The sequence below is a fragment of the Cibotium barometz genome, chromosome 2 (genome assembly GCF_041138505.1).
Source record: "Cibotium barometz isolate CiBa-2024 chromosome 2, ASM4113850v1, whole genome shotgun sequence".
Lineage (NCBI taxonomy): Eukaryota > Viridiplantae > Streptophyta > Polypodiopsida > Cyatheales > Cibotiaceae > Cibotium > Cibotium barometz.
In genome coordinates, this window is record NC_141047.1 from 16,799,111 (window position 1) to 16,817,628 (window position 18,518).

Consider the following 18,518-nt stretch of genomic DNA (forward strand, 5'->3'; position numbering starts at 1 on the left):
TCTCTTTTGTTGGCATAATATGTACATAAGTATTTATGGTTAGTTTTCATGCTTCCAGCAAAAAGTGGTCAGTCGTGCAACGAATGATACAGAGGAAAGGTATGCCTGAAAGCACGATACATATGCCCTCCTCAAGAAACTTGAGGGAGAGGGTGTCAATGTAAACTTGGACAAGTGTGGTCAATATGGTAAGCACTCTACACTTTTCACCCATGCTAAAGTTTTTCATCACTTGCCATTTTTGAGTTTATGCATTTTTTGCAAGGACCAATGCTAAACCCTAGGTCCACCGATGATTAGGTTTGGCCTTGCTCACAAGGCACTATGTATAGGAGCAATGCCTTTAAGTACTTTTTAATCGGCTTGATGTGTTTAAGCATATATTGTAATAAAAATCCATGTTTTGTGAAAATTGACTACAGTTAGTACTCTTCAATGCCAACATAGTGGTGCATTCAACTGCTCTCTGCAAGATTGCATCTCGATGTACCATTATTCCAAAAACATTTAAAAAACAAATAACCATGGAAATAGTTGTTGGTATTGTAGTAAAGGAAAGCGTTGAAAAACCCGCCGACCCGCCGTAAACTAACTTTAATTTTGATGCTTACTGTAATGCTTGTTTCAATGCTACTTTTCGTGTGAGAATTTTGACAAAACAATACCGATGTTTTTTGCGATATGAATTTTGACGCTTTTGGGGTTTTTTTACATGTTCATTTCCATTGAAGAAGACGTCAAAAATAGTTTTGTGTGTAATAGTGAGTGTATGAGGGTATGTATGTGTTATTTAGTATGTGAGTGTGTATGTGTATATGAGTGTGTGCATATATGTATATGTGCATGCGTATACATATATAAGGGTGTGTGTGTGTGCATATATATGTGTGCACATGTGCATATGCATATGAGAGTGTGTGTGTATTTGGTTGTGTGTGTATGTGTATGTGTATGTGTGTGTATACGTATGTGAGTGTATACATATGTGAGTGTGTAAGTGTGTGTGTATTTGGTTGTGTGTATTAGGCATACACATCCACAACTCTATTTGCAAGCACATTACTATTTTTCCTAATCCCCATTATAACAAAGAATTGTTTGGATTTTGCAAGCACACCACATGTAGCAAACATACATATATATGGGTTCTCAAGTGCACTGAAATTTTGGCAACCTCTTTCTCACAAGCTTGATATTAAATATTATTTTGTACAGAAATCAAGGAAACCTATGCAAGTTGAATTGGCCAGTGGGAAGATCCTTTTCACTCACCTTAAGACAGATCGTATTCAGCTTAAGCTAAATAAGAATATAATTAACTGTCAGTTTAGAGTCCTACCTTTGGGAGTTTTCGACGAGATCCTTCCACAACCATCAATACTCGATATGGGCACTATGAATTTATAGTCATGCCGTTTGGATTGACAAATGCCCTAGCTACATTTAATCGCCTAATATGCAGGAGGACATTTCTCAGAGAATACTTGGATGATTTTGTTCTTGTTTTCTTTGATGATATGAAGCTCATGTCCGAAAAGTTCTTGAGATTCTAAGGAAGCATAACTCTTTGCAAAAAAGAGCAAATGCACTTTCTGTGTTGACCATGTTGAATACTTGGGCTTTCTGGTATCAAAAGATAGAATTTCTCCAGATTCCGCAAAAGTCCAAGCAGTCACTCATAGATTGGCCTGAACCAAAGACAGTGAAAGAAGTCAGGGGATTCTTGGGATTAACTGGTTGGTATAGAATTTTTATACCTAAGTATGCTCTCATAGCTTCCCCCTGACTAATCTTCTCAAGAAGAATTTCTTGTTCCAATGGTCTGCTAGGTGTCAGAGCGCTTTTGATAAGCTAGACTGATAAGCTGAAGACCGCCTTGGTAACCAATCCCATTCTAAAATTTCCACATTTCTCTCTATCCTTTGAGGTAGTAACTGATGCCAGTGGTTTTGCCTTGGGAGGTGCACTCATGCAGGAAGGTCATGCAGTGGCCTATGAATCCCAAAAACTCAGAACGCATGAGAGAAATTATGCTGTCCACACGACCTGGAGCTACTTTCAGTAGTATATGTCCTGAAGTTGTGGAGACTCTTACCTATTGGGTCAAAGATGCACTTTGATGATAGATCATTAGAGCTTAAAGTGGATCTTCACTCAAAAGGATCTCAACATGCGCCAAAGAAGGTGGATGTAGACCCTGCAGGAATTTGATTTTGAAATCAAGTACCGCCCAGACAAAGAAAATGTGGTAGTAGATGCCCTCAGCAGAAAAGCCTCCTTGCTTGCAATCACAGTGGTGTCAAATCCATTGATTAATGAAGCAAGAGGGAAGATCATACAGGATAGATTCTTTGGCCCTATTGCTACCCTACTTATGCAGGAAAGCAAAACTCCTCAGGAGTTGAACCGAGTTCAAGGGTACAGCCTAGATGATGGAATTATGTATTATAATAGTAGGCTATTCATTCCCAATGATGAGGGAACTAAAGGTAAAATTTAAAAAAATCAAGAACATCAACTAAAATGTAACAATACTCAATAATGAAAAAACTCATAATGATATAAACATCAAATAAGTACATCAAAATGAAAATGAGCTACCCCAGCTAGTCTGAGGTTAGTCACTCTGCCAATAAATCTAAGTACAATGTAAGTGAGCTAACCCACCTAGTCTGAGTTTAGTCACTATCAACGGCAACCCAATCAAAATCGTCATCTCTAACTGTCGGTCGCTTATTGTTTGTTGAAAATCTCCATGCCATCGTACCCAAACATGCCCCGATGGGAACCAAACTTTGTAAGCATGGGGGGAGCCCACCCCCACATGCATGCAAACTTTAGTCATAATTGGATCATTTTTGGATTGGTAATTAGCGCATAGTGTGGATTTTTCAAGTCTCTTGGTGCTTAGGAGGCCATGGAAAAATCCGGGCCTTCCCCATACCATCATAACCAAACATGCTCCGATGGGGACCAAACTTTGCAAACATGTGGGGGGGACCCACCCCCACATGCTTGCAAAGTTTGGTCACAATCGGAGTATGTTTGGATTGGTAATTAGCGCCGCCTAGTGCGGATTGTTCAAGTCTCTTGGTGCTTAAGAGGCCATGGAAAATCCGGGCCTTCCCCATTACCATCATACCCAAACATGCTCCGATGGGGACCAAACTTTGCAAGCATGTGGGGCATGTTTGGATTGGTAATTAGTGCCCAATACGGATTTTTCAAGTCTCTTGGTGCTTAAGAGGCCATGGAAAATCCGGGCCTTCCCTATACCATCGTACCCAAATATGCTCCGATGGGGACCAAACTTTTTCCAATTTAATGAAATTTTGATTCCTCATGTGTTATCAAAACCTACAGGCTCTCACAATGTAATAAAAGGACGTGTCTAGTGTAGGAGCAAGGTATTTGTGCCAAAGTTAAAAGCTTTCCAACCATGCCTACCTCCATCTTTGCAAAGAAGGACAATCCAAGTCACCACAATTATAAAATCCCATCAAACACTTTGCCATCTATCAACAAGTATTGCACATTTGTCATACATTTTCACTAGTGCAACCTCTTATGTGCTTAGTATTTTCCATGAAAACCAAAGAGTTACATGTTTCCAAATACACATTGTGCCACCACATATGGCATATACACTGGTACATATAGCCACAAGCACAACACATGTTCATTATTACAAGCCCTTTATCATGATCTAGGTATGTGTTCTTTTTCCATTCTTGTATGATTCCTCCTCAGCTGAATAATGAATAAGCTTTTACCTCAATCGCATGTAATTATTCCCTATTTTCAGAATGCAAGAAAATATTGTTTTTCCTTGTTTTTGCCTAGAGAGAAGAAAAATTCTAGAGAGAGGTAATTCAATATTGAGATATTTTTGGATATAAAAATTCTCCTAATATCTAAAATATATTTCCTTGAAACAAAAGTTCAAAATAAATTCTCCAATGTGCATTAGGAATCAATTAAAAATGTTATAAGGGACCTTAGCCTAAGGGTCCAGACTTTCAGAGATTTTTGGATTATGACCCAATTAAGGTTCCTATGGGCCAATAGGATTAATTCAAGTGTTGGGATGAGATGAATCCAAAGAATAAAAGAAAATATCCAAAACTGAGTAAATACTCACATAAGATAAAGAGTTGACTGAAGTACAAGGTTTATTAGTTAAAAATTAAGAGATATTAGTAAAAAAATGAGATATTCAGAGGAAATGATGGATTTTTGACACCTCAATAAGGAGAGAATGCCACCTCAAGGATGCACCTTTTTTCTCATGATTACTTGAGTTTTTTAATCAAAAAAATGGGATATTTTCTCTCTCCTCTTGGACCAAACTGGATCAAAAAGGGAGCCAAACTAGTCCAAATGTCGTCCAAATTGAGTCAAACTAAAGCTGGAAAGCTCTAGAACCTAATTTAACTTGGTTAGAGGCCTCCTCACCTATAAATAGACCCTCATTCCTTTGTATTCTCATCTGTGAGCTATACCATGCCAGTATTACATCAAAATAATCATATTTTCTATCATCCCTTAATTTTCCTCCTCTACTTTTGGGGAGCTTGGAGCTTCTCTCTCTCTTCAACAACTCTTGGAGTTCTCTTCTCCTCTTGCTAACCAATTTATTGGTTGGGGGCTTCACCACTAGAGAAAGAATCAAGCTAATCCTTGAGATAAGAATGGATTTTTATGATTTTTTGTTGATTTCCTCAAATGACTTCTCTTCTCAACCCCTCTCAAGCTTGAGAAGTTTTCTAAATGATTGTTTTAATTCAAATCAAGCTTTCCCTAAGACCTTAATGTTTAACTAAGAGATAATTAATCATTATGGTTATTTAGAATGCTTTCTTATGTATATCTCTCTCTCAAAAAGAATAGTCATCTCTATGGCTAATTCTTTAGCAAAAGAATGCTTCTCATTGATAATTTCTTATTTCTAAACTAGACTCTAGGCTTGATAAGCTAGAGATTAAGAAAATGGTATTTTCATGATTTTGTGTTAACAAAATAATGGTTATTTCTTTTAGATTATTTATAAGTAGTTAAAAAACTACTTTAATTGATTCTAAATGAGAAATAGATTATCCTATCAAATTGGAAAAAGAGGAATAATGAAATCAGCTTAATCTAGTGGGATAATCATAGTTAAAATTATGATTTCAATTCATAAGTTTATGATTATAGTTAAAATTATGATTTCAATTCATAGTTTAGATTTAAGCTTAAAGGTAGATCTTCTATCATATTTTCATTACAAGATTTTTATTCTTTTAGGAAAATTAAAAATTATCAGTAAGAGCAGCGAAGCTATGGAATTTTTTTTTACAAAAAATACATATCTTATTTTTATGCATAATACTAAAAGAAGAACTCCTGCCCTATTGTAGGTTTAGAAATTTAAAGCAAAAGAATGATTTTGACCATATTTAGGAAAGAATACTTTTTGTTGTATTTATGAAGAATTATTTAGGAAAGAATACTTTTTGTTGTATTTATGCATAATTATTTAATTAAAAAAAGAGGAATTTTTATAAATTTATTTTATGCATAAGAATTTTTTAAATGATAAAAGAGGAATTCCCATGACATTTGGAATTCAATCATTTAAATGCAAAACGAGGAATTTTTGGCATATTCAAAATAATGGATATTTTTATTTAATTAAAAAAAGAGTAATTTTTGATAAATTTATTTTATGCATAAGAATTTTTTGTAGATGATAAAAGAGGAATTCCCATGACATTAGGAATTCAATCATTTAAATACAAAAAGAGAAATTTTAAGCATATTCAAAAAAATGGATATTTGTATTTAATTAAAAGAGAAAATTTTATGGTATTTTAAGTAAAAAAAGGTTTAAATTAATTTTGATGACAAAAGAGGAATTTTCACCATAATTCCACCTAGAAAATTAGGGTTGATAATTAAATTGGTGGAAAGAATATTCTTAGATATTTTTATGAGCAGAAATCACCAAATTGATATTTACCCAAAATTGGATTAATGGAAGAAGAGTATTTTTATAAAATCCCGATATTCTCGTATATAACTATTTCTTAATCTATTGTGGTTAGGAAGGAATGAAATTCATAAAGTTGGAATTTTCCTTACGATTAGAAGTTCAGTAGATTTTTATCTGAAGAAATCCTTAGGAATCAAAGTTAGAAGTAAACCGAATAATTTTGGTTAGTAGACCATGACTATGAGAGGGGTGGCCAGTAAACTACTTGCCCATCTCTTGAATCTGAATCAAGCAAAAACCTCGAGACCAATTCCAATTCTTGACACAAAGAATAGACTATCGTTGAATTAGCGTAATTTTTCCTTACCCGAAATCACCAAGAATCTAGTTGGAAATTTAGTCAAATGATGGGTAGATTATCCTGATGAGAGATCAATGATTCTCATTAAGAAAATCTGGATTACGGGAAAAGGGTTTTTGTGGAACCAATCTCGAACCGGGAATTCTACTTGCATAGAATCTTTGTTTTCTTTCAAAGGACTATTTTACCACCGCAGAAGGAGGAAGCATTTGGTATGTGATTAATTAAGGAGAGACTCATTGTAACAGCTGGCGGGGAGTCATCGAGGGACGTCTGCGACAAAGCCTGTTGAGGTCTTCCAGCCTCGGTATGTTTAAAATGGTGCACTTCCGATAGGATGGGTGAGGACCGACGAAGCGGTCCCTGAGTGAAGTGCTAGGACACCTAAGTAGGATCCTAGAGGGTTCTGACCAGGTGATGCATGGGCTCGCGGTTAGGACACCCATCCATACGTCAAGGAAGATACGGATGAACTAAAAAGAATTACTTTAGTAATACTATGATTTCATTGAAAGATTGTTTTAAAGACAGTCGAATCTGTTAAAATGGCAATTTCATATTGGGTGTGTAAGTGGTATGACTACCTTGAATTTTGCTTGAAGTCTCTTCCTTGATCTGACCATGTGACTTTCGGGTTTGGTCGGATTAGTTTGGATAGTTAAGACATTGACTCGTTAGATCAATTCTCCCGCTAGATGATTTTCCTGGTGGAATCGCCCGTGCCTTCCAGGCGAGGGAAGTTTTTCCGGGTTCAATTTCGGAGGAACCGCCGGGCTAGTCTCTTGTCCCCGGATATCTGTGGTGGGTGAGGCCCCAAGTGTGGATCCCTGCCCCACGTGAGAGACTGACGCTGCTTCTGCCACCCCAGTGCCCTCGGAGGGGGGGCATCGCGGAGGGGGCGAGGATCCCACAATTCTCAACTTCTCTTCTAGTACTATAGACTTTCACAACATCACACACATAATTGATATATACATAGAGCCTCAGAAAATTAGTCATATAAACATACATATAGCTTTTTTTTGAGTACATCAATTCTTGTGGGAATTTATTTGGATAATCTCTCTCATACATTTTCCATAGTGATCTAGGATACTAAAATCATACTGTACATGGGAGATCTATACTAAATGTCAATCTTTCTCGCAAGTCGAGCTCAAAGCTGAACTTGAAAAACAAGTGATGAGGTTATCAAAGTGAAGCTTCTTCAAAACATTATCGTGATTTGGAGCCCATAGGTGGACATGTGGTACACTTGCAAGAGTGGGATTATTTTAGGGGACACAATGGTGGTGGTATATGTATGCCCAATATTTTTCATGAAAAATAATAGATGATGGCATTTAGAGAAGATGCCTCTAGCATCTACATCTTAACCTTTAAAAACCTCAAACAATTATTCAAGCACTTACATATTTGAAACAAAAACTAGAAAATTTTGGGTAGCTTAATCTTAAGCTATTAAAAAAATAATCTTAAGATACAAATACCAAAAAATTATTTTTTAAGCTTGATCAACTTGCCCAAGATACTTAGTGACATAAACACATGACTCTTGCACCATGCTTCTCTTGGGCCATGGTCTTTGGCTTACAAAACCCTTTAGGTGAAAGAAAGGAGGAAAAGGATTACTCATTAGCGTGGAATTGGGAACACGGGATGTCTTTTACATGAAGTCCAATACATGGGTAAAGGTCACCATGGAAGCTTATACATGAGCACAAAGAAGACATACATGTCTATAGATTAAAATATGATAAAAAACTACAATGCCCATGATCCCTATGCCTAATATAGCCGAAAGCCCCCAAAAGTACACATGTAAATGACCCCAAGCCCCCAAAAGTACACATGTAAATGACCCCAAGCCCAAGTGCATAGGCACCATCCCCCATGTTCATGTGCATACCAAATCTACTTCATTACAAACCATCCCCTCCTACAATGATTTCATCCTTGAAATTGAAGGGTGGTCATGCACAAAATAATAAACGTGACAAAGGCTATATACAAGTAGCCCTATACATGAACAAATGTCACCATCACAAAGAGCCAATACCAATACATGAAACTCATGACCTCCGAGGTGAAATGGAAAAGATAAAGGACTCCTTTTGATGATGAGGCTAGTCAGGTATCCTCCAGGATCAAATGGAAAAGATTTGAATATCGCCCCAAATATGAGATAGTCCATACAACTCCGACCGCATGGTTGAAATGTAAATCCAAGCCATGTAGACTCCAAAGCAATGTCTCCCAAAGTGCCTAGATCAAACAAAAAATGTAGAAAGCCCATGTCGGGAGCAGTGATGCCACAAACCAATCATTCTAGGTTGAATGGATAGCCACAATGTTGATCATCCAACCATGAAACAAATATGTGACCTCCCGGATCAAATTGAAAACATAACGGTGCATCCAACAATCTAGAACATAAATCCAATCCCACATTGGTAAGAGGAACTCCATCATTCATGGTTGTTGCACCAAATGCTCCTATCTCATAGGAATCTTGACTAATAGCCACACCATGTTATAGTGTATCATGGTGTGCCACATAATCATATATCATACATCTCAAGTGACATAAGATGCATAAAGTGAATTGCCCATTCCCATAGATCATACAATCATATCAGCATCCACAAAATGTAAAGGCACATGCCTCTTAACTAGAATCTCCATGAACACAGATTTCATCCTTTATGCAATGACCATAGAACCTACTAATATCCCTTGCATTAGGAGAATTGCCATATATATCACCAAATTATAGAGAATCTCCAATAATAGGTGTGTGTAAGGCATCAATATAATGCACATAACTATGATCAACATAGGCTAAATCCTCACATGTATCATCATTACCACATGTGTAATCCTCCCCAGTGTCCCAAGTATGATTATCAGATTTAACATAGGCACAACCCTCATCACAATACTAGACTTTGATCAGGCATCCACACATGAAGCAATCTCATAACGCTCACAATCATAAACTTTCCAATCCGAACTCAGAAAACCATCATAAGTTGGATTCACAAATGTAGTTCACGGACCACCTTTCAATGCGTGACCAACACTATCCACCATAGGTGAATCCAAGGCATGACTGTCCACACCAAACAATGCATGAGTAACACTAATTTATGCTTGAGCATCACATATGTCCACACCATGAGCATCACACAAAGTACATGCACAACTGTCCAATCTCTCATGAACATAGGCATCCATTTCTTTCGTAAACTCATCATACCCATGGATACATGCATCAATATAAGGTGTAGTGTCCCAAGAAAAACCATCCACCTCCATAACACATATGGATTCCATCATCTCATGCACATCAATATTTCTCCAAGTCAATATGAGACATCCCAAGAAGCTCGGTCCCAATACACATGTGCTTGTTGCCCACAACAATCATCAATAAATGCATCATAAAGCCAAGTGTGAAGAGTCCTTGAGAAAGGTGAAGGAAGCTCATCCTCACAACATCCATCATAAGGCTCTTCATTGGCTCATAATGGGCCACTACATCAACACATATGGATGTTTCCAACATAGGAAAAAGATCTATGCTTGCCGGAATACAATCGGCACATGAGATAGTGTCCAAAACTTCTTGCACTTGAGTGTATAGATTCACAATCACTTGCTTTTCAAAAATTCCAGCAAGTGTGTTGTCCCTATAGATACCCTCAATGAACTCACAAAGGCCCACATAATCATAGTCCATGCAATTACCAAAAAGTTGAGTGAGCTGGGTAACCTCTTTTATCCCTTTTGATATCCAAATATTTCAACATGAGTTGAAGCATTCTATCTCCACTTAAGTGTGAAGTGTAGCCAAGAATAGGTACCACCAACTCATTCATTTATATCTTGTTTAGCTCTACAAACGTTACCTTGATATTGACCCTTTGGGTATGCACGTGGACAAGTCTCACCAACACCATGATCTCATCAAGACTAATGTCCTCATAAATTTTCACAATACTTTGAGATACTTGCATGAAATCTTTGTATAATATTTGCATAAAACCCTCTATACTCTCCTTCTCTTTAATGTCAGGGGGATGAAAAAGGAAAAGTACCAATATCTCTCCATATAACTAGATAGAGATTCCTCATGTGAAAATATCATGCATCGATCTCTAAAGCACTTTTGCTCTTGGGTGGTCACAAAGTGTTGCACAACACTTGGATTAATCCAATTGGCCCATTGGAACCTTAATTGGACCATAATTCAAAAATTTCTGAAAATGTAGACCCTTAGGTTAAGGTCCCTTATACACATTTTCAATTAATTCCTAATGCACCTTGGAAAGTTCATTTTGAACTTTTGTTTCAGGGGAATCTATTTTAGATATCCATGCATATTCATAGGTGAATATGTAAATGGAGTAATTAGAATATTTCTTTTAGATTGCAAAAATGGTGGGAATTACTCTTTTGGAATAACATAAAAACAAACTTTCTTTTTCACAAAATTCTAGAAATTTTTGCCATAACCTCCTTTGTATGGCTGACCATTTCTCATTTTTATCATTCTTTATTTAACTTAATTAACCCAATTTAGAATTATAAAACTCTAATCTACACAATTTTCTAAATTCAAGAGAGTAAACAATAAGAAGAGTTTAATTAATCACTTAGTTAATCTTTTTAGGATTAAGAAAGGTTGGAATGTAAAGAAGAGAAGGGGGTGGCCTTTTCATCAAAGGCATAGCATTTGAATTTAATTCAATCATTTGCAAAACATAAAAATCAAGAAAACCATAGACTTTTCATTAAAATTCATAAACAAAGTAAGAAAATTAGCTTACATGGAGCTTGTAAGCTCTCCTTTCGCTTGAGGGATTGAGGGTTCTACTATTGTTTGAAGCAATAGTGGCCACCAATTCACTTTAGAGAGGATTAGGCCAAAAATAATTGAATTATTAAAAAATTCAATGTAGATGGCTCAGGACAGGAGTAGAGTAATAGTGCATAAACACCATTAAGCTTTTACAAAGGGGGAGGCTTCTTTTATAGGAAAAAGTGAGCCTCTAACCAAGCAAACTGATTCTAGAATTTTCCAGATCAGTTTGGTCAATTTTTGACCATTTTTGGGTCAGTTCAGCTTACTTTTTGGATCTAGTTTTGAAATAGGAGAGAGGAGAGATGAAAATATCTCATTTTATTGATTGAAAATTGGGGGTAATGATGAGAAAAAGGTGCCTACTTCATGAGGGGAGATCCCCACACCTGAGGTGTCAAAATTAAAATTTTTAATTCTTTTCTTTGGTCCTTAGTCCACTCTTCATCTTATGTGAGAATTTACTCATTTTTGGGGGGGTCTTTCTTTTATTCTTCAATTTAACTCTTCCCTACACTTGGATTGATCCTATTGGCCCCCATAGAAACCTTAATTGGACCATAATCTAAAAATTTCTGAAAATCTGGACCCTTAGGCTAAGGTCCTTTATACCTATTTTCAATTAATTCCAATTGCACATTGAAAAGTTCTTTTTGAATTTTTGTTTTAGGGGAAACCATTTTAGACACTAGGAGGATTTTTATATCCAAAAATATCTCAATTTTGAATTACCTCCCTCTAGACATTTTCTCTCTCCAAGCCAAAACAGGCCAAAACAGGATCTTTCTTTTATTTCAGAGAGGGGAATAATTATAAGATCAGACGGGAAGGTTCTTACACCTGTACACCTCAAAAGCTGGAGGGAGGAATCTTACATCCAACATTAGCTAACCTTACATTCTCAACCCCAAGATCTTCTTGGTCCCTTTGCTGGCCTTCTTTCGATCCTTCTCTAACCTTCACTCACGGATGACAACCTTAGTAGTCTGAAGCAAAACCGGCTAACTCAAAAGCCCTGTCTGACACATAATTCTTCTCCAAATGTCCTCAGACTTCCACAAGCCCCTCAAGCACCTCTAAACTTGAAGAGATATCACACTACAGACTCTCTGCTGTGACTGAGTTGACACCTAGTTACCTTTGAAATGACCTCGGCGGGGGGTCACTCAGGGGGTCACTCATAAATATGTGAGTGTAGCACGTGCGTTCAATAGAAGGGATTTTTAAAATCCCTTTTTTAAGACATTTTTTTACATATAAAAGGGTACCATTTAAAGGGGGTATTCACAGGTTGAATAGAAAAACGGTATGTTTTATTCATGAAAAAATCATAGATAAGGGTTTTTTAAAATAGGCCTTAAACACATGTGATACAGAGGGTTTACTTATAGTGAACCCCCCCGAGGAAATGACTATCCTCTCAAGGATGACTAAACTAACTCAAGTTATCTCTTCTTTGTGTCAGCACACTTCTAGTCCCACAGAACACTTATACCAAACATGGATCCAACCTTCTTGACACTTAGCTGAGTCAAAATTAGTTTTCTTCTAAGTTAGAATTAGTTGAAGAGGTACAGGACCAATTCTATGTTAGCTTGACATCAGAATGATCAACTGATGATATAGGGGGCTTGTCTTTTCTTGTTGGTGCTTGGGAGAAGTGCTTTTGAGACTGGTATAATAGTCTAGGGGTTGTCAGAAGGGTAGAGGTCTGAGTGGTTTCTGTGGCAGTTGTGAGTCACTTGTCAAGCTGAGTGTCCAAACAGGTTGGATCCATGCTTACTTTGAGTGTCCTGAGGGCATAGAAGTGTTGGCAGACATAGAGGAGAGAAAATATCGAGCAGATAGGTTTGTTCAGTAGGTTTGGTTGGGTACAACCAATTTGGAGGTAGTTGTGTGTTAGCTGTGCAGTCTCAGCAGAGTGCTTGTAATATGAGATCCCTTCAAGTTTAGAAGTGTCTGAGGGCCTGTGATGGGTCAGTTGAGCACGTTTGGTTGGGTATAGCCAGTTTGGAGGTAGCTGTGTGTCAGTTGCACTCTGCTTCTTCAGCACAATGCTTGTAATATGAGATCACTTCAAGTTTAGAAGTGCTTCAGGGCCTATGGGTGTCAGAGGACATTTGGAGAGGATTTCTATTTCAATTAAGGCTTCTGAGTCAGTCGGTTCTATGTCACACTACTGAGGAAGAATTCGGGCAGGTTCATTTAGAGGGTCAGAAGAGGGTCAGCATAGCGTCTAGGAAGGTCTTGGGATTGTGCATGTCATGTCAGCTGATGAAAGAGGAAAATTGAGGATCCTGGAGGACTGGAATCTAAGCATTTCTATGTCAGTTAAGCATCATAATTATTAGTTGTGGGTATATGTTGAAATATACAAGTGAATAGGATGTGTGTGGGAACAAGCTCTTGGATAGAGGCTATAAAAGAGAAGATGTAATTGTGAAAGAACCTGTGAAAAGGTGAGAAGAATCTACTAGGAGAGAATAAAGGGTAGCATGAGAGAATTTAGGAGTGTGGAGATATTCTGGGAGATATTCAGGGAAAAGAGAAGAGGTGGAGAGAATCAGGCAAAAGGTAGAGATATTCTGGGAGTGAATCATGGAGAAATCAATATGATTTGATGCTTGATGTAAACTCTATAAACTGAGGCATAGCCCTAATGAGAATTTGCTGGTTTTTGAGTATCCATGCCTACATTAATCTATTTGCTAATTATTCACTAATTACATCTTAATCACTTGCTAATCACTTTGTTAATCATGTTGATTCTAGTGTTTGATCCACCATAGCTCATCATTTTGATCAAATTTCAACATGGTATCAGAGCCATGCCTAGAATCAACCAGATTTATGAGCCCATTAGTTAATTAATGAGGATTAGTAAGATAATTAGCAAAAAATCAATTTTTAGTGAGTTTTTCATCTTCCCCTTCACCCCCAGTCAGTGGAGGACTCCATTCTCTTTGCACACATAACATTAGGCTAAGACCTTTTAGGCACTTATAGTAGACTCATAGGGCTACACTCAACTCAATTCTTGTGGGCCAATTCAGCGCAGAAATGCAGATTTTCGCAGAATGAAGGGCGCCATTTTTCTGAGGGATTTTTGCCATTGCTACTTGCTCAAATCAAATTGCTTCAATTCCTCCTAGTCCAAGGGGTAATCAAGCATGCTCTACAAGCTGGTAAAGACAGAAATCAATTTCATCAAGTCTACAGTGAGATCCAAGCTCTTCATCAAATCTGCAGGTGACTTTGGTAAAACAGAGATTAAGCTTTCATTATTTGGTCAAATCTTGTGTTTCTTGGCTTAATCCTCTACTAGACTCATTGCTATTGATGCCTTTGAAAGCATTTGAGCTCATTTGAAGTGGAAGGCACCAGATCTGGACTCCCCGCATACTCTGTTTTCTGCACACAAACCAGAGCATTAATTTGCTAATCAGTGATTAATCAGTGCTAATCACTATATTTTGGTACAATTGAGGGTTCAAATTAGCCATTAGGTATCTGATACAGATCCCTATAACTTCAAATTTCAAATCGGAGTTGGTTTGATACTCCAACCATCCCGTACAAATTGGTAACCCTTAATTTAATGAAATTTCTGGTAAAATTGTGCTGATAAAATTGTGAAAATCATCATTTTGCATTTAACCCTTGGTTAATGCCTGTAAATCTCACTCAAATTCAAGATTATTCACAGCCAGAATTGCATTTGGAATGTGCATGAGAATGAATGCTATACGCATTATGTATTGGGCACATTGCATCAGTGTAAAAATGGGAACAGACACTGCCCTTGTCCAGATTAAGGCAAGAGGTAAGACCTCCCGCATAAATTTGGGTTTGCATTGCATAATGATACACAATAAACATAAAAAGCCCAAAGGAACTGTCAGCAAAACATTGAAACATGTTGCTCACATGGAGCAAAATGACCTGACGGACGAGCTCATGGCCCCAGCCATGGAAGAAGAAGAATATCTCTTCCCAAGAAGAGGATCCACACCAAGAAGATCTGAAGGAAGACATGGACACGAGAAGAGAAGCTGCCACAAGAAGAGAAGCTGCCCTGTAAGATTCCTCCCCCAACCCTTTTTGATGTCTAGTATCTTCCCCTATAATCAACCCTCTTCAGAAATATAAAGACCCTGTTGCTAACTATTTTAGCCTAGAGAGAGAAAAATTATTCTAGAGAGAGAATATTCAGATCTTGAATATTTTTGGATAGAAAAATATCTCTTATAATTCAGATGAGTTCCCCTGAAACAGAAATTCAAAAAGATTTTTCCAATGTGCAATTGGAATTAATTGGAAATAGGTATAAAGAACCTTAGTCTAAGGGTCTAGATTTTCAGAAATCTTTAGACTATGGTCCAATTAAGGTTCCTATGGGCCAATAGCATCAATCCATGTGTAGGGAAGAGATAAATCCAAATTTGTAAAAAGAAGATACCCAAAAATCAGTAAATTTTCACATAAGATGAAGAGTTGAAAATGTACAAGGTTTATTAGTAAAAAAAAAAACTATGAGCAATATTAAAATGATTCCATTATGACACATATGTAAGGAAGGGGAGTTCTTTAAAGGAGGTGCATATTTCACATGCTTGAATGAGTTTTAAACTCATAAAAATTGAGATATTTCATCTCTCCTCTCTCCTCATTCAAGTCTAGTTCCAAAAAGTTAGCTTAACTGACCTAAAAATGGTCAAATATTGACCAAACTGATTTAGAAAATTCTAGAATCAGTTTGTTTGGTTAGGAGCTCAATTTTTCCTATAAATAGAAGCCTCCCCCTTGTTGAAAAATAAGATAGTGTTTATGCATCGTTACTCTACTCCACCTAAGCCAAGAACTGTGAATTCATTTAATAATTCACTAGTTTTTGGAGCTTCCCTCTTTCTTCAATCCCCATTAGTGGCTCCATCAACATACTTAACCAATTGATTGGTTGGGGGCCTCTACCGTGAACAAAGAATCAAGCAACTTGTAAGGTAATTAGTGAATATTGATCTTTCTATATTTTCTCAATGGTTCTCTCTTCTCAACCCCTCTCAAGCTTGAGAAGCTTAATTGGTATGGTTTTTTTAAATGCTATTGAAGTTAATTGGTGATTAGTAGTGAAGAGTTACATGATTTAATAAATGCTATTGAAGTTAATTTCCATTTATGTTTAAATTCTAATAGTTTTTATGTAATTTCTCTCTCTCACTCAAGAAATGGTCATACTCATGACCCATTCTCAATCCAAATCAAGCTTTTCATAAAGCTTTTCCTTAACCCAAGATTAAGCTATGCTTGAGGCCAAATTAATGGCTTTTTTCTATGCTTTTAGTTTATGTATATTGATGATTCAATCCATTATGGATTAATGAGCCAATTAGAGATCATTTTTATTTCCTTAATGATAAGCTTTATCCCTTAGAAAAATTGAGATTTATCAGTCATAGCAGCGGAGCTATGGCAAAATTTTTATAAAAATTATGCATAAAATAATCTCATTCAAAGCATAAAAAGAGGACTTCCTACCATATTCTAGGAATTATCATCCTAGATTAATTGAAAGAATTTCATTACAATCATGGAGAAATTGAATTTTAATATCATGCATAAAGGATAAGTTTTTATATCAAAAGTGTTATTTTTACCATTTTTATTTCATGCATAGAAGTATGCATAATGGATAAATTTTTATATCAAAAGTGTTATTTTTACCATTTTTATTTTCATGCATAATGGATAAATTTTTATATCAAAAGTGTTATTTTTACCATTTTTATTTCATGCATAGAAGTGTGCATAATTGATAACTTTTATATCAAAAGTGTTATTTTTACCATTTTTATTTCATGCATAGATGGATAAAATTTTATATCAAAAGTGTTATTTTTATCATTTTTATTTTCATGCATAGAAGTATGCATAAAGGATAAATTTTTATATCAAAAGTGTTATTTTTATCATTTTTATTTTCATGCATAGAAGTATGCATAAAGGATAAATTTTTATATTAAAAGTGTTACTTTTATCATTTTTAATTTTCATGCATAGAAGTATGCATAAAGGAAAAAAAAAATTATCAAAAGTGTTACTTTTATCATTTTTAATTTTCATGCATAGAAGTATGCATAAAGGAAAATTTTTTATATCAAAAGTGTTACTTTTTTCATTTTTAATTTTCATGCATAGAAGTATGCATAAAGGAAAATTTTTATATCAAAAGTGTTACTTTTATCATTTTTAATTTTCATGCATAGAAGTATGCATAAAGGAAAATTTTTTATATCAAAAGTGTTACTTTTATCATATTGGATTTCATGCATAGAGGTATGCATAAAAGTTGATTATTTTATTATAAAAGTGTGACTTTTATCATAATTGAATTTCATGCATAGAGGTATGCATAAAAGTTGATTATTTTATTGTAAGAGTGTTACTTTTATCATATTCGAATTCATGCATATAGGTATGCATAAAAGATATTCTTTTTATACTAAAAGTGTGATTTTCCTCATAAATGGATTTTATGCTTAACTTAGATGCATAAGAGAAATTCTTTTATTCTAAAAGTGTAATTTCCTACCAAATTGAATTTATGCATAAGAAGATGCATAAAAGATTGATTTTAAATTCGAAAGTGTTAGTCTCCTTAAATGGAATTTATGTATAAATAAATGTGTAGAGAAATCTTATATCAAATATAAGAATTCTCTTTAAAAAAAAAAAAAGATATGAAATGTGATAAGAGGTGATAAGAGGTGTATGAGATGTGATAAGAATTGATAAGATGCGTATGGAAAGTGATAGGATGTGATAAGAGGTGTATGAGAAGTGATAAGAATTGATAAGATGCGTATGGAAAGTGATAGGATGTGATAAGAGGTGTATGAGATGTGATAAGAATTGATAAGATGCGTATGGAAAGTGATAAGAGGTGTATGAGATGTAAAAAGATGTGATAAGATGTGTATGAGATGTGATAAGATTTGATAAGATGCGTATGGAAAGTGATAGGATGTGATAAGAGGTGTATGAGATGTAAAAAGATGTGATAAGATGTGTATGAGATGTGATAGAATGTGTTAAGATGAGTTAGGATGTGTTAAGATGTATATGGGATGTGTTAGGACGAGAATGGATGTAATATGGTTGTATGAATGTGATGTGGATGTATACATGTAGATGTATATGTATGAATGTGAATGTTGATGTGGATGTATGGATGTAGATACGGATGTGTATGTATGTATGTGGATGTGTATGTATGAATGAGGATGTGAAAATGGATGTATGTATGTAGATGTGGATGTATG